This window comes from Pinus tabuliformis, chromosome 1_2, assembly GCF_031772625.1.
Source record: "Pinus tabuliformis cultivar Carrire ecotype Pingquan chromosome 1_2, CPIR1, whole genome shotgun sequence".
Taxonomy (NCBI): Eukaryota; Viridiplantae; Streptophyta; class Pinopsida; order Pinales; family Pinaceae; genus Pinus; species Pinus tabuliformis.
Window position 1 is genome coordinate 368,823,486 of NC_142298.1, and position 21,431 is coordinate 368,844,916.

General features: G+C 36.4%; 1 pseudogene; it reads left to right on the top strand.

Moving 5' to 3' along the window:
* Positions 1-925: 925 nt before the first annotated feature.
* LOC149205905 (protein LIFEGUARD 2-like) lies at positions 926-12,453 on the top strand (annotated as a pseudogene).
* Positions 12,454-21,431: the final 8,978 nt, after the last annotated feature.

The following is a 21,431-nucleotide window of genomic DNA, read 5'->3' on the forward strand; positions in this document are numbered from 1 at the left end:
GGAACAAGAAATTTATTTAGTGAAATTTGTTAAGTAGGCAAGCCTTTACAATCTGTGACAAGCTGTGCATCTAGGCTAAATTCAATTTCAGTGCCAGCCACTAAGATTTCGACGAAGAAGAGTTCAAGTAAACAACCTAGAATTTTCGCTCAGCAATTGGATAGTCATTCGTTACAGCCTTAATCACGCCCTAGTGATTCATGTGCTTGTTTAGCTGCAACAATTACAGCTCATGGTACGGTTTGCCCCAGACTGTGATTTTTTCTGGAAGGACATTTCTTATGACATCATGCCGTTATAATTTACAGAATTTCTGGAAAGATATTTGCATTTACAGAGCATTTCATTATAATTTAATGCCTTTGTGCTATACTCCAGATGCAACAAGCGATAATTTAAGATTTTGTTCGAGAAGAAAATTTCTTGAAAGATATTTTGAGTTTAATTTAATGCCTTTGCTTTGATAATATTCCAGATGCAACATAAATAGAAGCGAGTTTAAACATGAAAATCTTGTAAGTTTAGAGTCGGATGTAAAACTTATTTATGTTTCTTGAATAGACCTTCGAATTCATTTATAAAGCCCTGAATATCTAATATCTTACGACAAACATTTAAATTTCTAGAATACGCTGCGAGAAAAAACCCAAGGCATTTAGTTGGTTATTAGCGGTGCTCATTCATTTCTTCTTCCACGTCAAGCAAACATTTCTGTATACACTGCAGAATAAGAGGATGGGACATGTGTCATACATGCAGGTGGGTCACACAAATGGCACTATGCATGGTGATCATGGCGACAAGTAAAATGGGGCCCGCAACAAGTGGAATGGTAAACTAATGATCATGGTGACAAGTAAGGTTTCACCACCACACTGCACTTCACATATTCACCACCACAGGGAGCCGTTTCTATCCTGCGGCCATGGCAGATGACCAAATGAAAGTAAAGGTGTCCAGGGTTTCCACAGTTGCACTCGCCATCGCTGCTGCCAAGCATAGCATGTTCCTCTCCGCCCTCGATATCTTTTTAGAGCCGAGAGTTACCTACCAGTACTTTTTTCCATAAAACACCAGACGTTACAGCCGAGAAGGATTTTCCTGCAATCGTCGTTAGTTCTGGTGGATTTCTATCCATTTGCAGGTCGGTTGGATATGAAGGGTGGAGAATCGGGTCGGCCCCATATTGAGTGCAACGATGACGGAGTGGAGTTCGTTGAAGCAACCATTGACGTCGCTTTTGAGGATGCGGAAGTAGATGATTTTCAGCACAAAAACTTCTTCAAGGAAGTTGTCTGGACCCGCCATGGAAATGACGATGACTTATTTCTTTACATATCAAGCTCTGATGCTCTCAGAAATCCTGAAGTTATCACAGCATAATTTGCATTTGCGGTGAAATTTAAAGCCTCGATTTTTGTGAAGTATCGGACGAGTTGGCCAGATAATTTTGCTTGAAGGTAAGAATTGTAATCAACTTCTGTTTGTGCATTTCTGTGACAAGCTTTTTTAAGCTGAAAAACATGAAATAGATATATCTATGCTTTTATTAACCCTTTCCCAGATAAATGCTTCAATCTTTGAAGCTCATCGTTCCATTAAAATATGTGTTTCTCTTTAATTAAGATGTGTCCTTTGATACAAATATATTTTTCCCAACAGAAATTCAAATATTTGATATTCAAAGAGTTTGAAAATGTGTAAGAACCTGATACAAACGGATTGCCGGCTGGAGTACATATAATCATACAGTAATCACAGCATACATATTGTCATCTGCCCTTTTTATTGATCTTGTCTTCTTTATCCTTGCCCGATGCGGACAAGCGACTACGTTCATTTTTGAGTTGATTTTCTGCTTTATATTGTTTCATTTTGTTACCTGCTCTACTTGAAAAAAGGATATGTTTATACGATGACTCAAAAGATAGGACTGCATCAATCATAGGATCGCATCATATTAATCAAATAGAAGACCGCACCATACATAAGACTGCATAATAAGATTTTTCTGAAAATTGAATTCTATGTAAAGCCATTAATTCTTGATATTGATCTCTGTGACAGGGCTCTTTGCACAACAGTAGAAGAATTGCGGCAACAATTTGTTGTTTCAAAATGCTTTCATCTTCAAGTCTCTATATCAATCTTCAAGTCTCTATATCAATCAGTTAAGCGATAGGTGGTTTACCTGTTTAACTTTCGACATGTATGCTTTCATAATGCAGGTCAGTAGACGCGCTGGTGGCCTCAATTGCTCCAACAGCCCACAGGAGTACAGCCAAACGGTGGAGCGCTTCATCAGAGTATTAGCAAGGGACTGGACTCCATTATTATGCAGAAGACTCAGGGACTCCGAAGACTCAAGGACTTTGGCTTATAGAAAACTCTCCTATGCAATCTGGCGAAAGGGACAACTGTTCCAGTTTATGGAATGGCACCTAGATTGAAGCGGTGGTACGTGGCAGGCGACAGGCGCACTAGACAAAAGCCTTCGCAGATGGACATGCCAAGTCTCTGACCTTGCCGACCTTGTCGTGAAGCTTATGAGCTTAGAATTAATTCAATTCAGTTTCAGTATAACACTTAATGTTTTAAACTAATGCATAGCATTAGTTTACTCTGCTACGCAAAAATTCCAAATGCCAACGGAAAAAAGAATATAACCTATGTTTTAGCCCCTCCCGCCTCGGGAAGAGGCTAAATAAGACTATCAAATTAATTTTTCAATAAAAGTTTGGTTATTCATAATAGTCGCTTGTCATTTGTAATGGTAAGCAGGTGAAATTAATGTTAAATACCATCTTTTCGATTCCTATAGTCTCTGGCCATTGCCAGATGGCAGGGACTAATAATAAGTATTCATAGTGTCCACACATGCAAAGGTTCACATGTCTATATATTGAAGTGCCCATGTTTAATAGATAATAAACAAAGAAATACAATTAAGCCATAATGTAGATTTGGCTGTCTAGGTCAAAATGAGGTGTTACATATACCCACCCTTTAGGAAACATCATCCTAAATTTAAGATCAAAAAATGTGGGACGGTCTCGATGCATGGTCTTTGGCATCCTCCTAATTAGAAAATATTGAGATATAATAGTCCTACTAAACCTTTACTTGATTAAAATATGTTGAGGCTATTAATATATTAATTGTTTTTGTATTAATGGACCCCTACGGTGTCCAAACTCAAATTTTATTGGTCCTTGTCATTTAGTTAATATTAAGGATGCTTATATAATAAATTCAGTCTTCCCAAACTCCATATAGGATACCCATGTTTAAAGTATATCACATTGGTTTTAATACTAGTTAAAACCTTAATTCATTATTGGTTTTCTTATTAAGTGAATAATTTATTGAGATTTATGTAAGTTTCATTAAGCCACACATCTGATTCCACCTTGAATATCTTGGTAACTACGACCAATTATCATTTACTTTATTATCAGTATAGCTTAAGTGATACAACACATACACAATCACAAAAGTTTTCCATGCTTAGGAACATTGACTAAGATATTTCTTAATGATCATTGTGTAGAAATAATTTTCGTTGTTTCTTTGGTCATTGTGCTTAATTAATCACCTTCTTATTAAGCCACACAGATTAGGTCTTGACGAGATAAATTTCAAGTATATTATTCTCTTCATCATAATCGAGGCACAATATGTCATCTATGCATAAGAATATTACAAATATATACATGCTTAAAATAGCACTATTCTATAACATGATTGTGAGAATCTCCAAATCATGAATACGTTTCCTACTAGGGTCCATCCCATTCTCTACAATTACTTCTCCACTTTATATCCTCAATAGTTACCTCACACTTATCGATTTTGGTCTATAACTCCTAGGTGCATTACTAGTATTTTTTTAGTTTCTTCCACTTACTATGAAAAATTCCAATAGTGGGATTCCATCCTCGTCATTTATCATTATACTACTAAATTTGTTTCCATTTAGTGATAGGGAAATCCCCCATTAAGTGAAGCTCATAGATGCTATACTTAGTATGCATTTTTTTGAAGTGTTATTTTAACTGTAAGGTCATTTCCATATAAAGGTGGCATCACATAGTAATTTCTTTAGTCAATTACACTTACCACCATCATTCCTTAGTAATTTCTTTAGTCAATTATACTTACCACCATCATTCCTTATTTCTTTAGTCAATTATACTTACCACCATCATTCCTTAGTAATGAAATTAATGTAGTTTGATGAACTAATGCACAATTAAGAATAAGTCATGGAAATATCATGTTAGCTAATAGAAATTAGTTCATGTTAGTTTTTCCACAACATAACACTTGCTATTTAATTCCCAACAAAATATTATTGAATAAACATATAGCTAGGTTCCTAACGAAAATATTCTAGCGAAAGCAATTAACATTTTGAATCACATGATTCACAAATATATTCCTTCTCAACAAATCGGTTCATCATTAATAAAACTCAGAACTTACTTGGGATCCCATCCTGGGATAATGGCCCAACTAAGAAAAACACATATTACAATATTTCAGATCTGATTTAGTAGATATGCTCTCTCTTGTAGATCTAGATCTCTAGCCTTTTTGCACTTCCTTGGACCCAGCACACGCTCACTGAGATACTTCTTTTAATCTTGTGTTATTGTTATGTGTCTTCTCCTCTCCTCAACCTTGCTTTTATAACTTTACATTGAGCCAAAACCTTAACCCTAATCCTAACCCTAATATCAAAGTGATTGACGACTAATATTAGATCTTACCTCACTTGAGATTGATGGCTAAGATTAAAAATTATTCACTAAAGTAAATTAATTTACTTTTCCTAAGTTTTATTAGCTCAATAAGCCAACATATTAATATGGTTTTTTTCCTAAGTTAGAATGATGCTAAGTTTCATTAGCAACTTGCTCAACCTAGAGCAACTGTTCTAAGTAGATGTCGGAAACCTTTGCATGCCTAAACACAAGGACTATGCAGAAATACATGTTTGAGCTACAAACTTCAATGGTTCAAATATCATACCACAAACCATAATGTAATAAACATAATATCACAAGCTTTCAATGATTATTCTAAACTCAAGTTCTCTATTCATAACCTCCCTTTATGGTATTCCTCGAGTTCCTCATATCAATTCTATAGGATCACCATTTCTTCCTCCTATCTCACTTCACGCCTCTATAATATTAATATATTTGTATCCTCTATATTTATCATGTACATTGATCCCCTCCTCTAGTCCATGTTCTTAAATAATTATTACTATGTATAATATTCTTATACTTAGTTTATTCATTTTATTTTATATCCATACATATTTTTAATCTATTGTCTCTTTTCTTTTCTTCTTATTTTTCATGTTAATTATTTCCAGTGTTATAATTGTTTTTATATTTCATTTCTCATTACTATTTGTTAGTAACTTCCTTCAATAACAAAATCTTCATTTCAGGTTGTAAATGCGTTTGCGTCTTCTACATATGAATTCTCTATTTTGAATTTTCTTAATTTATTAATTAACTTTATAGTCAATATACGATCTATGTCTTTTATATTCAATTTTCTTCTAATAAAAATGTATTAATATTATTTCTTTTGCATTACAAACTTAATATTTCTTACATAACATAATAGAACCTATCACCCTTATACAATATTATCCTACTCACTATACCATACTACACATCATGATCATATATATATTCTACATATCCTTATTTAAATTTGATCCATTTTACATTTTCCATCACTAATAATATTCCATTTTGTTTGGTAAGGTTAGAAATTTTCTATTAGACTTCAAAAAAAGAAATACATAATTGTTTGTCACTAACTACTAGTCTGCCACAAGAAACTAGATCTGTAGCAAAGGTTCAAAATTTTTACATTATGTATCTTATAGGTTATCAGTATATTGCTTAAACTAACAAAATGATTAATTAAAATACATTGTCAAAAATCAACTTCTAAAATAAAATTAAAAAATTATAACAAAGAATTGTAACAAAGTAGTTGGCTCGCTTGATCATGTCAACTTGAGGGTGAGTCCACTTGGATTGGTGGGGAAGAGTCACTTTCTTCTTCAAAGGGAGATAAGACAATGTTTTCACACTTCTTAGCTATGACAGAGCCTTTCTTATATAGATTTTCAATTATTCCCATCATTTTTTCTATGCAAACCAGAATCTCTTGCTGAGTGCCAGACTGTTTGATTAGAACTTTGGGCATGAGCGTTTTGACATGCTAATGAAGGTTGATAGCTTGTTGTAACTTGTTTGGAAAGACTTAGTTGAATAACCTGTTTCTTGGATCCAATGTCGTGTTTCCCTTTCCACATGGTGATCAAAGATTAATTTTAGGTTCTTATCTCACTTGCTCCTCAGCGACTGTGATTTTTCATCGAACTTTCTTAGGGATAACTTCTAAATAATGCAACATTTCTCTATGGTTATAAAATTGACTACGAATTTGAGGATTGGATGAAGTATGGGCTTCAAAACTCATAGAAGGGGCAACTCTACCCCTTCTTCCTCCTTTGCGTCCTATAGAGTCTCTGCACCTAGCCATCAAAGGAGGGGGAGGGTGAAAATGACTAGATTGAGGAATAAGAGAACAATCCAAATATATGCTAAGGGAGCGGTGCCTAAGAGCAATAGAAAAGTCCACCCCTTATAGGAAAGACCTTTTAACTAGAGAGAGAAACTTAATTGACTTCCATGACTAGAGAGATCCTTAAGAAAACCATTGGGGGAACCAAGAAAGGAGGGGGGGGGAGGGCGCAGGGGCGCCAAAAAAGACCAAAAGATAAGGGTAAAAATGAAGAAATACAAGAGAATAAAATGAGAAGATAGTAAAGGACCAAGGGATTGGTATGATAGTTTATCATTTACATGGGAGAGTCTTAGATTCGAAATAGAAACAAAAACATTTGCAAATGAAAACCAATTGGGAATAGAATTACCGTGGAACCAAAGTGCAAAGTTTCATGAAGTCAAGGACTTGAACCTGTCGATTTGAGTCTTGAAACTTCAATATCTAACCCATTGAACTATATTCTGCTCGATAACATGGATTATAGTTGTAGAACCATAAGAAGTGGGCAAGAAAATTCCTGAGCAATTGTAGTAAACTAAATAACCCACTATCAACATTCCATGTTACAACCTTCACCACATTGTAAACCAATTCAAACTATTTTCCCATGACCTCATCTTCATCCACCATTTTCTATCATAATTTCTTTGTGTTGCCACCAAATCCATCATAATTATACTAGGGATAGGACCAAATGTAGCGTCCATGGTTGGTCATCATTTTGGATTAACCTTCACATCACTATCAATAATGGAACTACTCACACACTCCATGTTATGTCTGTCCATCAATATGCTCTGCATATTGCATGCATCCTTCCCTCTGAGTGGTGTACAACCCCCATCATTTATGTAGTTGGATCTCATTTCAATGTGCATGCTCATATCCCACTTTTTGAGCACCTATCATGGGGAAATCTTTCTATCCATTACTTATGTTCTTATACTCACAATATATCTATATAAATTACTCTATAATACTTATATAATTGCATGAGGGAAAAAATTAGGAGCTAATATTCGCACGTGGGCTAATTTTCCATGTTTTTTCCAAAAAAAAATCGCTAATTTCCCTTTTTTTCTAAAAATGATTCACCCAAATTTTATGCTATAAAATTATTTTACCTAAAAAATTTCCAAAATTTTACAAACACAATATAAAATCATTATAAATTTGAATATTTTTACAAAAGTATCTTCAAACATTTTATACTTTGCATGTTAGCAACTAGTAAGATTCTCCAAGGTTTCTAAACTTTAAAATAATGTTGGATCCTTAAATTTTCCTTGAATTGCGTCCTCCCATCAATGTTATATTCTACCTCTACTACCCTACGCCCTATCACTTGAGTATATACTCTACTATAACATGATACATAACATGTGGCACAATACTGCTCATCCACATGGAAAACTATGATTGGGCCTCCATATACTTATTTGGCTTGCTATTGTTAGTTAGGGTAGGTGCATGTTGTTTTGATAAGACATCAAAGAGATATAGTACATTGGATTAGCATGAATCTAGTCAACATAATCCTCTAAAAAAATCATTATGCCAACCCTTAGATACATACACACACACACACACCTTGAAACATCCATAAATCACCAATCCATTTAACCTGGATTAGAATACAATTGTTGATGGCCCTTAGTATTGCAACAACAATGTTGCAACTCCCAAGGGTCTCATCTTTAATTATCAACTTGAGGTTTGTACAAGGGTCGACCCTATATGTGCAGTAGACATTATATCTTTCTCTTGTTGATTTTTATGTAGGTGGAATCATTGAAATGAAAGTTGGATGTATAGTGACCAAGTTAACTATTTTATGCTAATGGAAAAAACAATTGCAGAAATTGACTTGTTGAAAGGAAAATGGCATGCAAGCCTAACCTACTTGCAATGAAAGAAAGAAAACTTGCACACTTCTATTCTATTTTCAATGAATGGAAATAACACTTGCACACTTATATTTTATTTGCAAGGAAAGGAAAAACATACTGCTGAAAATGAAAGACTATGAATTAAAAACCCTAAATTGTAGGGAAAAGTAATTATCTAAAGAAAATCAACAAAATCATATCAAGGTATCTATACTTCCAAGGGTTCCAAGAGTGTTGTAATATACGAAAGAAAACAAATCATGAATTTATTATGAAGTTGAGTGAGAATGGATGGTTGTTTACAGGTTGCTACAAGAGTCCCTATTTTGCTAAAGGAGACAGTTCAATGAGCATATAATCGAGAAAAATGTGAGTATGATAATCAAGTAAGTTATGGAAAAATTAGAAAATGATAAAATCAACCTCATAAAATATTTAAGATGACATGTTGCAAAATTATCCAATCAAGAAACTAAACTCAGCATGTTTCATGTAGCTTTAAAATTGGTTATATAACAAAATAAAATAGTGAACTGCAAATAATGAACAATAAATGTGTAACAAGAAAATAATGAAGCAAATTCATATTTGAAATGGATTTGACTAAAGTTTTCTACTACAATCAAATGCTCAGATAAATTGTAAGAAGAGAATTCTCATGAAAACCTTCTAAATAACCATGCATGAGTGTTATAAAAAGGTAACTTTTAGAAATTCTAAAAGGAAAATGAATAAAAGCATAATACTGAAAAAAATGATACAAGAGGGATATATATCTCTTGGGGTGGGTCCAACCCAAGGATTCTCAATGTCACTTAGAGGAAATACAAACTAGAAGTTGAAATAGAATACCACTTCCATTAACTGTGAAACTATATTTACATTATAGAGTTAAAAAACTTGCTTTGAGACACAAATCTAGTCTTTCCTCCTATTCTTCACACTATTCTCAACGTATCTACTAGGATACTCGAGCCTTTTATTTATACAATGAGTATAGATAAACCTCCTTGAGAGGAGGACGACATTTCCATATAAAAATCCCTAGAAAAGGGATCTTGCTCCTAGTCCACCTAGTAGTAGTAGGAAGGAGCATTAAATGCCCTTAACCACCTAAGTTGAGACTCTCCTGTAGTAGTGAACAAGTCCTAAGAATATTTATAGTATTGGTTCTTCTTGAAATCTATGCAATAGCTCTTCAAATCCTACACAATACAGATGTTAAGACACATTAAAAATGAAAAACTTCATTGACTCTCCTAAGAACCCATTAAGCAAAGAAATTGTGTCATTACATGCAAAAGGTGGGTTTAATATAATTTTATGTGCCTAGGAGTGGATTGATGAGACATATGATTTACCTATTATAGAGGCTCTCCATACTTGTTGGGTCTCCAAAATGTCTTCACAATGTCATACACTTTCACCTTCATTCCCACTTTATTGCCTCATTTCATCACCTTGTCATTACATTAGCCTCCATTTTCATTACCATATGGGTTCATATTTGTATTTTCCAAAGTTATTAGTTTCAAGTATTTAAAGTGAATTTATGATTAAAAGTTAGAAAAATAACATGTATTTACTTATACCTAAAGGTGGAATGAGTTTGGTGACATGTGTAGGTGATTTGGAAGCTTCCAAGACACTCTTATGTGGCCTCCAAGGTTCAATTTCGAATTCTTTTCAAGATTGGAAGGAGAGTTGGAATAAGAGTCAAACATATCTCATGGAGAAAAATCATGGATATGTGTCTAATTGGTTGAGACTTTTATGGATTTAAGGAGAGAATGGTGGATCACCATTAATCAGGTAGTTGTTTATTTTTTTGTATAAATAAGAGAACATTCTCCTTTCATGGGAGAGGAGGAAGGAGGAAGAATTTGTAATGTGAAACTTGTAATATTGGAGAAGTTTGGAATTATGGAAGGAGATGTAATGTGAGGATGTAATAAGATAAGTTTTTTCTAGCATAACATTTCAATTCATGCAAGTGTGTTTTAATTTTCACAAAGTGTTCTTAAGATTAATGATTTCAATTTCTGGAAAACTGCTTAGATTAGTTATTTCGTTTCTGCAAATGTGTGCTTTCAATTCTCGCAAATGATTTTTACTTCCGGAAGTATGTGGTGTGATTTATTGCTTTTTAGAATAGATTTATTTTTATGTCAATTGTCATCTTTCATTTAAAAGATTAAGATTTCTCTTTCGAAATTGGAAACCGATCTCTAGCACATATGGTGCACATGTGCCTCGCAAGTCCATGGACCCCCTCTACATTTTCGCATTGTTGTCAGGGAGGCTCACATAGGGATCAACCTATGATTTCAAATTCCTTTTTGTCTAGAATTTATGATCAACTTCAAGTTTTTTTTAATTTTGTTTTTCAAATTCATTTTTCATTTAATCTTAGTTTTCATTTTAAAATTCAATTTCATTTTCTATTTTTTTCATTTTTTCTCATAGAAATCATTTTTCTGCATAGAATTTTAATTAGTTTCTTTACTAGATTCTGAATATATATATATATATATATATATATATATATATATATATATATATATATATATATATATATATATATAATAAAATTTTAGGACAGAATAAAATATTTTATTATTATTATTATTATAGATAGATAGATAGATAATAAATCAACGTTGACAAGTTTTTTTAAGTTTTCAAATTTTTTTTTTTAGTTTTTGGTGGAGCTGTATGATCCACCCCAGTTTCTAATAATTTGCAGGGAATAATGCTTTCATGGGATTGAATGCAAGATCCTAGCTATTGAAAGAGTTCTAAAAATCCTCAAATTCCATGAAAATTGGGATCTATGCCAAGTTTCAGATCGCAAAGATCGCGCCAAGAATCAGGTGGCCATTAGTTACAAATAAATGAGTTAGGTGGTTGGCCTTTATTATAATAGTAGGGGGTGATGGATAGAGAACCAATCCCTCCTTCCACTAGGCCCAGGACCAATTAGTATCATTCTGGAGCTGACATTCCATCTCCACTGGGGCATCTGGAGATCTCTCGAATGGCCCCTATTATTATTTAAGGCAAGCAATTCGATCTTTCCCTACTATTATTAATTCCAGGTGAGCTTAGGAAGTTTTGTATTTCCCCAACATGGTATGTGGTTGTATTATCAAGTATGTATCAATGAACTATCCTCTCCCTCTCTCTATCATATAAGTCGAGTGCATAAATGATATTCCCCTTTCTTGGGATCTCAACAGGACACTTGTTAAACCCAAACCATATTATCCTAACGGATCTTGGGTATTTCCCTTCGGGAGTATTTTATCCCAGACAATATAATGTGATGGGATTTCCTAAGGAAAGTGTATTCAATCTTGAGCACACAATTCATTTTTACCATAATTGCCGCTGCAGTTGTGGTTTTGTACTCACCCATCAGTATTTTCCTAGTTAAAACCCTGGGCCCCTTGTTGGGCATCTCAATCTTACCTTTAAATCTTGATGTGCCATCTTTGTGCCTATCATCAGAAAAATCTGGTTAATATTTCATTTTTGGGAGTGTTTACTGTTGTTCTAAGCCTCATTGTTGGCATATCCTATGCATACACAAAAAGAACACTAGTTCTGTAGGCATTGATATTAACAGCAGTTGTGGTGTTCTTACTAATTGGTTACACATTTTGGGCAAAAAAGAAGGGCAAATATTTCAATTTCTTGGGTCCAATTATGTTTTCCAACCTTATTGTCCTCATCCTATTAAGTTTTATCCAGGTGTTATTTCCTCTTGGTTCTCTCTCAACAACCATTTATGGAGGTTTGAGAGTGCTCGTATTCTCTCGATATATCATTTATGATATTGATAAACTAATAAAAAGGTACACTTATGATCAGTACATCTGGGGCCTCGTTGGTTCTCTACTTGGACACTTTAAATTTGTTTATGTCCTTGGTGCAGTTGCTGAGGGGAAGCGAATAAGAATTTAGCACCTTCTTTCCATGCTTTAACGAAGAAGAGCCATTATGTGGCTATGGAGGTCATCTTGGACCTTATGATGGAGGGTTTGCAATGGCATAGGCCATGAGGTGCTCGTGTTCACCAGATCAAGAATAGATGGCAAGGGAACTGCATGTAATAATTCAGTGACAGAAGTTTTAGATGCACAACGCTCCTTTAACCTTCAACCTGTCAAAGACTGAGAAGCACCCCATATATCCTTTGCAAAAAGATGTTGCACTAGCATTTGTTCATCTCTTGTAAAGAAATCGACAATGGAGGCATGGAGTCTAGGATTGAAAGCATGGAAGGATGTGGAAGCATTTGCGGAGGACGGGGTTGGAACCATTGACGACCAGACCATGCCCTCATTCGATCTTTCTGAATGGTTTTGTCTTGAATGGGGATCTGCGTAGAGGTGCAAGGGCTCAAAATCTAAAGGAAATTTATAATTGAATTTGGTGCTTAGAGGAGAACGAGAATCTCAGTACACTGAATGCAAGAACATGTTTAAACTTTTGGAGTAGGAAACATTGTAAGGAAACCAACACCAAGATCAAATGCATGCCAAGGAAGAAGCAAAGTCTGTCATGATTACCAAAAGATCAAATCCAATAAAATATACAAGTGATTGATGATTCAGTACCTCACTTGGAAAAATGATCTTGTCGATTTTGTGAAAGTTGGTGCGAATAGCCATCTGTTCAATGATTACATTGGCGCATTATCAAGCTTCAGCAGATTATATATGCTCGCTACAAATTTGAAGGGCCTGGAAGAAGCACCAGTGAAATGCCTCACAAAAGGTTGAATTCGTGCTACCTGTTATCATCCCAAGAAACTCTCCTAGGTTGTATCTCAGAGATGCTCGGGAACATTACAAACTCAACAAAAATGTTGGAAAATGGTGGATGAATGGAAAGAATGATGCATATTCAATCCTGATAACCACTTCTACTATGCTTAATCCCAGACATGGGTGAACACCCCTAGACTACAAGGCTTTAGACCACCAATTACTCACAGTTTGAGTAGCAGGTGAAGATGGAGAACACTAATCACACCAGCAGATGCACAAGACCCTGTGATGGCCAACTACAACCAGTAAGGAGGTCTAAAAATATATTTCCTAATGCACAGATAGGATGATAGCTCTCTAGCATTAAAATAACAGAAACCTGCATACAAATTCAATGATACATACTAGATTCTAACACAGAGGTGGGATGACATCCCCTCTAATGATAAACATCAAGAGCACATGAAAAATGCATAACAGGCACAACCTAGAACAAAGAAGAAGAAGTGGAAAGTGAAAATTAACAACAAAAGAAGCTTGCATTAGCTGAAAATGAAGACCAAATGCTACAAGTATCACAGTAGTTACAGTCTCCAGAAGTTGAACTTTACATCAAAATAACATTCATCAACCCTCATTACATCTTGTTTCTGGGTATATATGGAGGTTGATTACAAAAAATCTGCTACATTATGCGTGGAGGGGTCATAACTGACCACCAACCACATTAACTGTTTGATATGGGCCTCTGATACAATCTGACTGTTTTAATGAACAAAATGACCCTTTTTGGTACTCCGTTTTACTCCACGAACCAATGGAATGTCGTATGGAACAAGTTCCATAACTGCTGAAGGCGTTTAACTACTCGAGGCTATACTTTCCTTCCCTAGCCATGCTGTTGGTTGAATGCGGTTGTTGCGGATTTAATACGCAAAGTGCTAGATCATGGCCTCCTTCCTCCTTCGGGTGCACAGGATAGGCCAAAAACATGAAGACCGTATGGGAAATGAACGAGGGCCTAGGAATGAATGTTAGCCATTGGATGGAACTGGTGAACAGCTGAGATCTCATGGTTGGAGGTGATGGGAAGACACAGGGTGGAGTGAATATGAACCGTCGGATCTCGCAAATAGACAGTGGGGATCAACTTGCAGGGGATATCGGGAGAAATGTGAGCGAGGATAACATGGGCCGTTGGATCTGGACGTGGCAGATCCAACAGTTATCGCGTGGGAAAGGTGTGAGAAGGTTAACGAGTGGGGGAATGTACGTGTGGGCGGTAAGTGGTTTCCCCACATCACTTTGGGATGGCAGGCGGTTTCCGTATGCGGGGGCGAGATGCAATTAGATTGTGACTCATGGCAGACGTTACGGCGGGGAAACCACTCTTCCTGCGGGTTATTTCATGCGCGGCTTGCGGGATGAGGATCAGTGAATGTCGTCGGATCATATGGTAGGCACGATTAGACGGCAGGATCTAACATGTACGTTTATTGATTGATGTGACAGGTGAGGGCCTCGGCGGTAGCGCTTTTTTGCATGCACGCGGTTATATGACCGCGGTCACATAGGTTTAACCTGGCGCTCGGGACCCGAGGGGAAAAAGGGTTAATATGGGATTTACAAAGGATTATAGAGGAAAACAGCAATAACAGGGTTAAGGGAGAATAAGGAGAATGGAAGGGGAGGAGGAAACGGAGGTAGCGGGAGTTATAAGGGTATAAAGAAAATGAAGGGGAAGGATCAAATGAACTGCTGCAAGCTCCCTTTTTGCAAAAAACACACGGTCACAATGTCTTTGACCCAGCAAAAACCAAATTATGTAGCAGAGCTAACACTGGCTCCTTCTGGGGATGAGATCCTCCCTGTGAGGTCTCAAGAACCTGTAGATCAATGCCTTCCTGACGAAAACAAATTAGCCAAAATTCCTAGTGTTCCATTGGGCATGGAGTCTATTTTGCTTACAATAAACTAATAAAATAAAATATTTACAACTTTAAGGCCCAAAGACCTTAAACGACATAGATTTTTAGAAAATGCCCATTAACTGGATCATCAAAAACTGCTTCTCCTCCCATATTTTTCAGTATAAAGGCGTTGTTCCCTTGAATCTGAGAAATGATGAAAGGCCCTATCCAGAAAGCATCAAATTTCCCATGGTTTCCTTTCTTTTCCTTCAATGCATCCCATTTCAAAACCAAGTCCCCAACCTGAAAATTATCTGATTTTGTCCCTTTGTCAAAGGCTTCCTTGATCTTTTTCTGATGTGTTGAAGCCCTTTCAACCAGTTGTTCTCTAATTTGATATACTTCTGCTAAATCAGTGATCCTCTTTTCCATGTCTCCTTCCTCATTCTGCTCTTCTTGAAGGAATTTTGCCACAAGGACAGTTAATTGAATTGGGAATACAACTTTAGCACCATATACCAGCTTGAAAGGAAAATTCCCTGTGGATTTCTTAATGGTCACTCTGTTAGCCCACAGTGCATACTTGAGCTTAGAATCCCAATTCTTTTTATTGTCTTCCAGCAGCTTCTTAATTATCCTTATCAGGATTTTATTTTACGATTCTGCTAGACCATTTCCTTGAGGATAATATGAGGTGGAATGAACTAGTTTAATACCCATCGAATCACACATATCCACCAATTCTTTTGCCCTGAAGGCTATTGCATTGTTTGTGACTAGCTTGTGCAGACAACCAAATCTACTAAAGATATTTTCAATTAAAAACTTCATGACCACATTATGATCAGCCTTCCTAGTAGGGACTACTTCGATCCACTTGGTAAAATAATCAGTGGCTACTAATATCCATCTATGCTGGCCACTGGAATGTGGATTGATTTCTCCGATAAAATCCAAGCCCCACTGCTGAAAAGGTCCTTTTGCATGTATTGGTTTTAAGGGCAAGGACTTTAACTGTTGTTTTCCTTCAAATCTTTGGCACCTGTCACAAGATTTAACAAATGAAAATACATCAGAAAACAAGGGGGGCCAATAGTATCCAGCTCTGAGGATTTTGTGGGCTATAGTCTTCCAATAATGATGCCCTCCACACATGTTGGAATGAAATTGCTGCATGACTTTTGTTGACTGTCCTTTGTCTAGACACCTCAAAATCACTCCAGATGGATCCCTCCAGTAGAGCAGATTTTCATTAATGCAATATTTAGCTTCCCTAAGCTTAATAGTTCTGGCTTGACTTTGAGTAAATCTTGAAGGGATTTCTAGCTTCAGCAAGAAATTAACTATTGCAGAATATCAAACACAAGAAGCTAGATTCTCGACCACTGACTGCTTTCTGTCTGGTTCAGCGGCTTCCTCTTCTTAACCTGTCTGACTGATTTCTGCAATTGTGCATAAGAAATAAATATCTAATGATCTACAATTTTCTTCAGCCAACAATCTGGCAAGACCCTGACCTTTGACCATCTTGGTGGGCTTCAGTTCTATATTAAATTCTATCATCTTTGCAATCCATTTTTCCCTTCTTCCATCAGCATCACGTTGTGTTAAGACATATTTTATTGCATCAGAGGGTACATATGCAATTATCTTGGAATCCAAGATATAAACTCTAAAAGCTTTCAAGGATTTGATAAGATCATATGATTATTTTTCAATAATATCATACCTCAGTTCAGCATCGCTCAAGTTCTTGATGAAAAATGCCACCGGATGCCCTGAACCTTCTTCATCTGCTTGCAATAAAATTGCTGCAATGGTGTCTTCAGAGGAAAATGAGAATATATGGAACTCCTTACTGAAATCTAGACTTATCAAAGTGGGAGCTTCCATAATAGCCTTTTTAATAGACTCAAATGATTTTCTTGTTGAATCAGTCCATCTAACCTCTGACCCTTTCTTCAACATGGAGGTAACATGCTTCACCAGTTCTGCAAAATTTGGTATAAACCTCCTCACAAAATTAATTTTTCCCAAAAAGGATTGGATATCTTTCTTTGATCTAGGGACAGACAAAGTCTGTATTGCTTTTACTCTTTCTGGATCAATTCGGACACCTGCAGCAGAAACAATATGTCCCAACAGCTTTCCTTCTTCTAAAGCAAATTGTGATTTTTTGGGATTGACTGAAATCCCAAACCTTCTGCACTTCAGAAACACTTTTTTCAAATGCTGCAAATGATTTTGATGGCTGCTGGAATATATTGTTATGTCATCAAGGTAGATAAGGACAAATCTATCCTTCTCTCCTACAAATGTTATATCCATAGCTCTCTGAAAGGTAGCTCCAGCATTCATCAATCTGAAAGGCATCTTAGCATACATAAAAGTGCCCCAAGGAGTGGTAAATGCAGTCTTCTCTTGGTCATCTGGGTGCACAACAATCTGATTAAAACCTGAAAATTCGTCCAGGAAAGACATTAGTTTGGCTCCTGAGACCTTCTGCAACAAATGCTCCATCTTCGGTAGGGGATAATTATCTTTCTTTGAGCATTTGTTCAAGTTTCTGAAATCAACACATAGTCTGATTTCTCCACTTTTCTTCCTCACTACTACTAGATTGGCTACCCATTTGGAATATCTAAGAGGAACTATAATCTTGGCAGCCAATAGTTTTTTAATTTATTTTTCAATAAGAGGAAGAAGCATAGGATTCATTGGTCTCAGCTTCTGTTTGAAAGGAATAGTGTCTTTCTCCAGAGGGATTTTATGTTGGATTATGTTCTTATCATACGTTTTCAGATCATTATACTCCCAAGCAAACACATCAGCAAATTGCCTCATTAAATTGCAGTATTTAGAACTTTGGTCAGTAGACAGATGAGTGGACAAATTTATGTATCTAGGCTGACCCGGACTCCCTATATCATGCTTACAAACTGCAGATTGGTCTTATTTTTGGGCAGCCTTGTAAGGCACATCATTCTGGTCAAACAATCTTTCTAGAGGAATTAAACCCTTAGGAATATGATTGCTGGGAAGCTGGACAATACTATTTTTACCAATTTTATTTCTAAGCTAGGATTGGGGTTTTTCTTCCAAAGCTTCATTCTCTTGGTCAATTTTCATTTTGTAAAACTCATCAATGACTTGCAGAAACCTATTTAACTCATCATCATCATCGAAAACTTTCCAATGCTGGTCATTATCAGGAAAGGATGGTCTATATTTCATTTGGACTTTATAAACTAGTCTGGGAGGCATGGGAGGAATAAACAGACTAGCAGAAAGAGTAAATGAATCAGCAAGCTGATTTTTGGCTCTAGGGATATATGAAATACAGAAATTTTCAAAGGAATCTTTGACTCTCCATACCTCATCTCTGTATGCTTTTAGCCTTGGGTGCTTTTCTTGAAACGTTTTATTTACTTGCTGAATGATCAATTTAGCATCTCCAAACACTTTAATGTTCCTGATTCCTCTATCTTTTGTTGCATTAAGGCCCAATAGCAGAGCTTCATATTCTGTTATATAGTTTGTGACTTGAAAAGCTAGCTTACAAGACAGCTATGTGCTTTTTTTTTCTGGATACATCAGCACCACCGCTACTCCTACAGTCTCCCTGGAACATGCTCCATCAAAGAACATCTCCCAAACCTGACTTCCTTGCTCTTTCTCGGCCTGATTTGTTGGTTTCCTAAGCTGCATTGAGGCCTTCTGGGATTCTTCTATTTGGAGGATACATGCTCCAAAATCAGTGTCCATAGCATATATAGGATGATTAGTAGGATTCTTCTCATCACTTATAATGTATGCCAATTGTGCTTCTCTGTACAATCTCCTGCTTTCCCCTCCAAAAACTGGGACAATGGCATAAGATAGATCATTCTGTAATGTCCCACCTAGTCTTGTAATCCATCCTCTAGACAGAAGCATGCCAAATTTGGGAGGCACATCTGCTACCACAATATCCATCACCATACTCTTCATGGGTAGCTGAGTTAAGGTAATGGCTAGATCTTTGATCAATCCCAGGCATTTCACTTTCCTTGAATCAAAAGAGAATAAATCATGATAGGGTCTGGTGATATCAAGGCCTAATTCTTCCATGACAGCTTTAGGCATCAAATTGTGGCTAGCCCTTGTATCTAGTAGGTAGTTGGGGAGGATTTTGTCATGAATGGTCAAGGAGACATAAAAAGATGGGGAATTATTATCAGCAGGTTCAATCATGGGGCTAAGCACAATGGCAGGCTTATCATCTTGCAAATTGATAGAATCAGTGGAGGTTTGTGTGATTTCCAACTCAAGAGCTTCAAGGATAGGCTTTCTAAATATTTCACTCTTTACCAACTCTACTAGAGGCACAGATATTTTCAATTTTTGAACTTCTGACTCAAGGCTGAAAGAGGAAGGTAACTTATCAAAACCTCTTACTTCTTGAAATGGAGCTTTGAGGATGACTGGATCAGCTGTTGGTCTTTTTTACTTGATATTCTGTGATTCTGTTTCGACGGCAACTCTTTGGGCATGATTCTCTTTGACATTTTTTTCATTTGACCTCAGATTATATCTTTGTTGTTCACCAGTTTGTAGGACAACTTCTCTATCCCATTCTTGATTGTCTTGTTCCTGTAGCGATGATTCTTCATAAGCAGCCAAAGTAAAAACTGCAGCGTTGCCTTTATCTTCCATGCAATGAATTTCATCCTCATGTTCAAATTGTTCCTCCTCCATGACTACATTCTGGAAAGGAACTTTAACTTTCTGTTCTTCATTTGATTCTTTACCCCTCTAAATTATTTGTAACTGCTCATTTGCTCTTCTGAATGGAATGGGATTTCTTGGAGCAAATGTGTTCTGCTGCCTTGTTTTTCCTGAATTTTGCTCAACCTTCAGCTTAGATATTTTAGCAGCCAATGACTCTATCATCTTAGTCATTTTATCTAATTTAGGTTCTGAAGATGATGCAGAGGAAGTAGAAGCCTGACCTCTCTGCCTCCTTCTGTCAGCTTGACCTTTGAGCTTTTCTGCAGCCATGATATTAGACTCTACTTCTAGGGTTGCATCCTGCATGTCTGCCAGAGTAGCACATCTCCTTTCTCTCAACAATAGGCAGAAATCAGAGTCAAAAGCATTGGCATAAGTGAGTTTGGCAGAGGTGGGGGTAGGCTTTACCTCAGCTGGTATCTTACTATACATATGATTGAATCTTTTATTAAAATCAGGCAATGATTCCCCATTTTCCCTCTTCAGGTTACCAAACTCAGTATGGTAATACAGCAAGTCCTTTTTATCTCCCTAGTGCTTCAAAAATGCATCATATAAGGCTTCAATATCAGCAATAGATCTAGGAGCTAGTTCTCTGAACCACTTTCTAGCCTCTCTATCAAGGCTCTGGACAAAAACTCTCATCCATACATCATTTTCACTTATATCTAAGTTATTATCATAACTGTAAAAAGCTTCAAGGTGTTTTTCAACTGTTACTCCCTCTGTGCCAGTGAATTTAGGCATATATTTCTGATATTCTCCCACAGGCATAGGATTTAAAGCAACCGGCAAGACCAAGGGTCCATATCTAGCAGCAACAATTCTTTCTATCTTCGTGGGTGCTTGCTGGCCTGCCATGACTGGGGTATGTGGAGGAACGCTAGTAGATTGAGTAGTATGAAACAATGAAATGGATGACAGAGACAAAGGGATTTTCTGGACTGTATGGGAAAATTTCTTTGGACTAAGATTCAAAGGGGAACTAGATGGACAAGGGGTTGTATTAATCTCTACAGGTGTTTGTTCACTAGCAGCACTAGGTTCTAAGTCTTCAAATTGTGTATTTTCAACTAAAAACTCCTCATGCATAGACAAATAAGATTTCTTGGGCTTACCTGATCCTGATGCCCCTTTCTATGATGCTTTCTTCGATTTGACAGTCCTCTCAGGGTCAGGCAGATTTCTAAGTATTTCTTCTAGTATGTCTCACAAACTGAGCCAGAACTTCAATGTGGAGTCGCCAAAAATTAGTCTTCCTCCAGTGGAGTCGCCAGATAGATGATTACAACCAAAAATGTGCCCAGACCTTGTCTATCATCAAAATTTGAAACTGTGTCGTTTTCCCAGGGAATTTGAGCTTCAATCTCCTCTCCCCAGCAACGGAGCCCATTAATGTTATCACCCCAAGAAACTCTCCTAGGTTGTATCTCAGAGATGCTCGAGAACATTAGAAACTCAACAAAAATGTTGGAAAATGG